At 35.9% G+C, this 6,153-nt stretch overlaps 1 pseudogene; it reads right to left on the bottom strand.

Moving 5' to 3' along the window:
* Positions 1–276: 276 nt before the first annotated feature.
* LOC100994047 (activating transcription factor 7-interacting protein 2-like) lies at positions 277–4,583 on the bottom strand (annotated as a pseudogene).
* Between the last annotated feature and the right edge of the window lie 1,570 nt (positions 4,584–6,153).

Here is a 6,153-nt window from a genome sequence, read left to right as displayed (position 1 = left end):
TTTTGTTTTCTGAGTATGAGCTCTTTGTTGACTATATGTGTAGCAAATCTTTTCTCCCATTGTTGGCTTACTTTTCATCAAGTCATTTGAAGAACAGAGAGATTCTTGGTTTCAAGGTGGTAAACATCTATTTTCCATCATAGTTAGCACTTTTTTAATATCCTGCCTAAAAAAAATCTTTTCATACCCCAAAGTTATGAAGATCTTCAGGTTTCTAAGTTGCATTTCTCTAGGATATTATTCATCTAATCTAAATCTAGGTTGTGTTATTAATAATATGCCATTAGTATCATCTTATTATTTTTAGTATTAGCAGAATCTCTAGCAAAGTTGACTTTTCATCCCTTACATTGGATATATAGGTGTCTTCTCCCTTTTCTTCTTTTTTCATGAAATCTTTTAATTTTTATAATTTATTTTTGTTATCCAGCCCAAAATGTCATCTTTTCATAAAATCTTGGTGGAGGTGCACCCCAGGGATGATTTGGCCTCAGTCAAGAGCCAATTTTGCAGTGAGCCAAGATCGCACCACTGCACTCCAGCCTAGGCGACTGAACAAGACTCCGTCTCAAAAAAACAAAACAAACAAACAAAAAAAACCTGATTTTTCCTGTAGCTATGCTGACCGCAGCAGGTCACTAAAAGCTGATTGTCAATGGAGGAAACAGTGGCTGCTTGTATCCTAGGTCTTCTGATGGAAGCAGCAGTTCCACAATCACCAAAGGTATTGTTCACAACACACCTCAGCAACATGGGTCCACGAGAGTGTATGTTTTAGAACTTACCCATTGGAAGGATATATTTAATACATATCAGAAATTCATCAAATTACTGGCCACTAACAACATAATAGAAGTAGACTGTTTCTATAGAAAGGGCTTAGAATCTGAGCTGACCTTTTATAATGGCAAATAGTATTACAGTGATATTGTAAACAAACAACTCAAATATGGAAAAAATGTAGTACAATACATAATTATTGAAGACCTCTCTTTTAGGTAGGATTTTCAGAAAACCCAGGGACAGATTTGATATCACAGAATGGTCCATAGCATCCAAAAATATCTTTTGATTGGACAGAAAAATAATATTTGTTGGAAACTAAAAACTGAGATAAAGGGCAGGCCTTTGGGAGTGATAAAGCTTTAATTTCTCCAGTCTTCTTCCAAATCAACTTATTATTAGGGTTCTCATAACACAGGAAGAGGTGGTAGCTTTCTACAGGAGTGCACTGGGATTGATTTTGGTTATATTCCCAGTCAGGGCAATGCCCCTGGGTCTCAAAACCCATTTCACTTTGAGCTCAGGCTTGTGGTGAGGAAGTGTATCTCAGATTTTATCTACTAATTCGGGTATTAGTGGTGGTGGTTCTGAGAGTGGTGGCAGGTGCTCAAAGGACTCAGGAACCTGGGCTGCATTTTGTGCCAATGAGGCTCTTTCTTTTGAGTTTAAAACAGTTTTCAAAGGTACTCCAGGGTGGATACTGGACTTTCTGTATTGCAGTTGGATAGGCCTTCTTTTGTCAAATCAATTGTAGAATCAAGTTTCCTCTGTACAGCCATAACTTCAGCATTGGGAGAATTGCTGGAATTTCCTGATGTAATTTTTCTGATTATCTGTTGGATTTGATGTAACCGGAGTTGTCAAATTAGGACTTTTCACAGAAATCAACATAAGATCATCATTGTTACTTTCAGAACAGACTCATTTTGATCGGTGACAAATTAATTTTTTTACTTCCTTTTTCTGAAGGGTTAGGAGGCTCATAATTCACAGAAGATGTTCTTTAAACTAGACTATTAACTGACTCCAGATTCTTTCTTTTCTTTATTTTTTTTTCTTTTTTTTTTTTTTTTTTTTTTTTGAGACAGAGTCTTGCTCTGTCACCCAGGCTGGAGTACAGTGCTGTGACCTCAGCTCACTGCAACCTCCACCTCCCAGGTTCAAGTGATTCCCCCGCCTCAGCCTCCCAAGTAGCTGGAATTACAGGCACCCACCATCATGCCTGGCTAATTTTCATGTTTTTAGTAGAGACAGGGTTTCACCATATTGGCCAGGCTGGTCTTGAACTCCTGACCTCAAGAGATCCTCCCGCCTTGGCCTCCCAAAGTGCTGGGATTACAGGCGTGAGCCACCGTGCCTGGCCCTGACTCCAGATTCTTATCCAAATTCATAATCTCTGAATTTGCAACCTTACAGGCTCCATTACTGGATAACATGTTTGGTTCCAAACAATTCCTTTCAGAGAATAATACTGTGTTAATATGTCTTTGGAGTTTTGGTATTTTGGCGAAGAGTTTATCAGCTATTCCTTCATGTTTATTCCTGCGCTCTATCTTCCCAGTGCGTTCGTTCAATACTTTCAGTTTGTTGTCAAATAGTTCGTAATTTATACTATGATCAAATGTCTGACCTGTTCCAGGAAAGCTATTTGCCTTTCCAAACCTACACAAATATTTTCATTAATTTGCTCTGAAGTTTTCATGCATTTAATATTTTCTTTGTTTTCTGAAAACATCCTCTTTTTTTGATAATGGCTGTTGTTGTTATCTGTGTCAAGTGATGATTGCCAAGTTGAATCTGCACTTTCACAATTTGAAATGCTGGAAGGACAGGTTCTACTAGATTCTTCAGTTTCCAAAATGTCATCAGCACAGTTGTTACAAGTGCCTGAATTCACCAAGTTAGGTGTTTTCTCAACAGGCACAAAATGTAAGTCTTCTGAACTTAAAATGCTGTCACTTTTTCTTTGATAAAAGGCAAATGTGATTCCAAATTGGAGTTTGTTTCTAAATGGAAAACCATCTGGTCAGTTCTCTTATTATCCACAGTACTGGTTGCTGCAGACTTTGGCATCTGAACACCACCACTCAATAAACTTGGTGGACAGAAACTGGACTTTAGACTACAAGCCCCTTTGTGCTCAAAAAGGGATCCTGTTACATTCGTCTAATATTCAAAATGGTTTTCAGAACAGTTTTTGGAAGTGTTCAGTGAATCTTTTGCCTCTCGTATAAAGACTCTGCTTGGGGAATCTGTTGTTTTACTTGGCTTTTGATACGGACAAACGACCTATTCCAATTTTGTTTCTGAATGAACGATTTCTTCTACTGGTTTTCTGCAATTCTGAGAGAATACTTTACTTTTCTCTGGTAACAAATTTTTATTAGAGTCCAATGAGGAAGCACCATTTTCAGAATGTCTACATTTGCTAGTTATGACACCAGGACTGAAATTCTGATTACCACTTGGAACATTACTCCCAGTTGCTGCTGCTTTCAGTGCTTCAACATGCCTTGACTTATTCAGAATCTGCACTTGCTTCCAGCAAGCTGGGGGCATTTTTTTTTTTTTTTTTTTTTTTGCTTTTAATGTCTTCCCTTTACTTCTATCCAGACTTGCCATCTTTCATATCCAGCAATGGATCCAAACCAAGAAGAAATCCCTGATTTACCGATATACACCCGTTCTTAAAACACACAAATCACTTCCAATAAGGCACTGGCTCATGTATTTCCATTGAAGCAGAAGTCAATCTTAGGATGTAGTCTGTACATGTCTGCAGATAAGATTCATAAGTGCTGCATTCAGTGTAATTAGTCCTTCATTCAGATGCTTCATTGTTGCATTTTCAATTGCTTTCCTGTGATATAACTTATCTTTATCTTGAATGGCCTTCCCCATTAGTTTTGCAAATAGTTATGTCGCAGGTCATTTACTGGCTAGAGCTGCGCCACTCCAGCCACCCGATCCCCATCTTTTCTTCTCAATCCCAATAGAGGTATACCAAGGATGTTTGTCTTTTAAAAGGACTAACTTTGGGTTTGTTGATACTCTCCATTGTATTTTTGTTTCATTAATTTCTGCTTACATTTATCATTAATTTCCTTCTACTTTATTTTCTATTAATGTGCTGTTATTTTTCTAGTTTCTTGAGAAACATGCCTGAGTCAATGCTTTTTTCAGTCTTTCTTCTTTACTGCACACACACACATGCCACACACACATATTTTGATATTTTTATTATTATTCAGCTTAAATATTCTACTGTCCTGTGTGACTTCTTTGACTTATGGGTTATGCTGAAATATATTTCTAAATTTTTAAACATATGAAAAATGTATAATTATGTCTTCGTTATTGATTTCAGGTTTAATTGTATAATTGACAGGGAACATTCTCTGTATGATTTCAGTTCTCTGAAATTTGTTGAGATTTGTTTTATGACCCTGCATAAGGTCAATTAGAATATAAATATTTCACGTATACTTGAAAAGAAAAAAATGCATACTCTTAATTTGTTGGGTGGAGTATTTAAAAATATTTATGAGGTCATTTGCTAATTATGCTATTTAAATGTCTCTATTCCCTTTTTTGCCTGTCAAATATCAAGACCAATGTGTTAAAAAAAATCTTCCAATACAAGTGTGGATTTGCTTACTTCTCTTCATGGCTGTGTCAGTCTTTATACATTTTGAAGGTGTATTATTAAGTGCATAAACATTTTAAATTTATTTTTCAGTTGAATATTTTATAATTCTGAAATGTCCCTGTTTATCTCCAGTCATGGCTTTTTGCCATGAATTCTGCTTTGTCTGGCAAAAATATAACAATATAAATTTTTTTATCATTAATGTTTAGATAATAAAATTTTGTCCATTCTTTTACTTTCAAACTTTCTGTGTTTTAATATTTTTCTCTGTGTCAAGGTTTGAATACTGAATAATGACCTGCTGTGTCCGATCTGCAGTTAAGCCTGTGCCTTGAGATCTAAATCTCAAATACTGTAATTTGGGGTTCTAGAATGTCCTATCTAGACATTGTATCTAGATCTATGGGGAGATACTTTGAGACCATCAAAATATCCTGCTCCTCATCAGATTTTCTCTTTCAGTTTCACATATATTGATGATTTATGCCTGATCCAGTCTTTGTCATGTTGGTTATAAAATAGTGACTTTTCCACTTCTACTACTTCTTCCACATGTACCAGTTGGCATTCTACTGTAAGAAATATTTGCAGCATATATCAACCGAGCACCCCCCTTCTCATCTATCTGTCTGTCTATTATCTACCTGTCTATCACCTACCTCTTACCTAAACTCATCCCTATTTAAATAGGTTATAATATATAATTTTATATATATGTATAAAACATAATTATATGTCCCTATTGTTCTGATGCTCAAACTGTCCCAGATTTGATCCAGTCAGTGACCTTTCAAGGTGGTTTCTTTGTCTTTGTAACATACTCTCCTCATTTTATTTGTTTTTGAGTACTTTCTTGTTTTCTGGCATTAAAAAAAAAAGAACGTTCCAGATCCATCTTGTACCTTCCCTGAGAAATGAGCCATTTCTCTAACGATCCCTGGTTTCTTTTTAACGATTTCCCTTTAATGACTTTGGCACTAGGTATACTCATTGCTACTGGAATGTCACTATTTTTACATCTTTTCATTGTAGAGCTAAGGAATATCTTATAAATAAGAAATCCTGAGTTCACACTGGCATTTACAGTTCCCATCCAGCTCCACAGAGTTCTTCCCCACGTTCCCTTATTTAATGTTGAGACCTCGCTCTTCCACATTTAGAATCCTAGCTCCCACAAACACCAAGCCATTTACTCAATCACTCAGTCCTACAGTGCATTTAAAATAGTTTCAAAATAGCTTTACTTGCACCGCCAAAAGGAAGCTTTCTGAAAAATAGTTCAAAATTTGTAGTTATTTTCTCTAAACTGAGGATATATAGTAGAGTCAAAGAGCTGTGTTCAGAAGTTATTTGGACCAGAGTCTTTCCCCCCTACAATGTGGTTACATTATTAATTTGAAATACAGCTGAATTTCTATGTCTGTTTGCATTTAGTTTTAGTTAATTTCTCTGTTCCTGATTATTTTATTTTGCTTTTTGGGTTATGTAGAACATTAACATGATTCCAAAAGTCAAAACTATGCAAAAAGGCATACAGAAAGAAGTAGCAATATTTGCCCTGCCCCTTCAATCCCATTCCTCTTATATTTGTAAGTAACTTCTTTTACTGTTTTCGCCCTTCATTTCTTTTGGCAGAAGTTAGCAAATACACATATGTTTTATTGTTTCCCTTTATTTGTTACACAAAAGATGGCATTCTGTACATACACTTTTGCAGTATG

This window comes from Pan paniscus, chromosome 9 (assembly GCF_029289425.2).
Source record: "Pan paniscus chromosome 9, NHGRI_mPanPan1-v2.0_pri, whole genome shotgun sequence".
Taxonomy (NCBI): Eukaryota; Metazoa; Chordata; class Mammalia; order Primates; family Hominidae; genus Pan; species Pan paniscus.
This window is presented reverse-complemented; position numbering and strand designations above follow the sequence as displayed.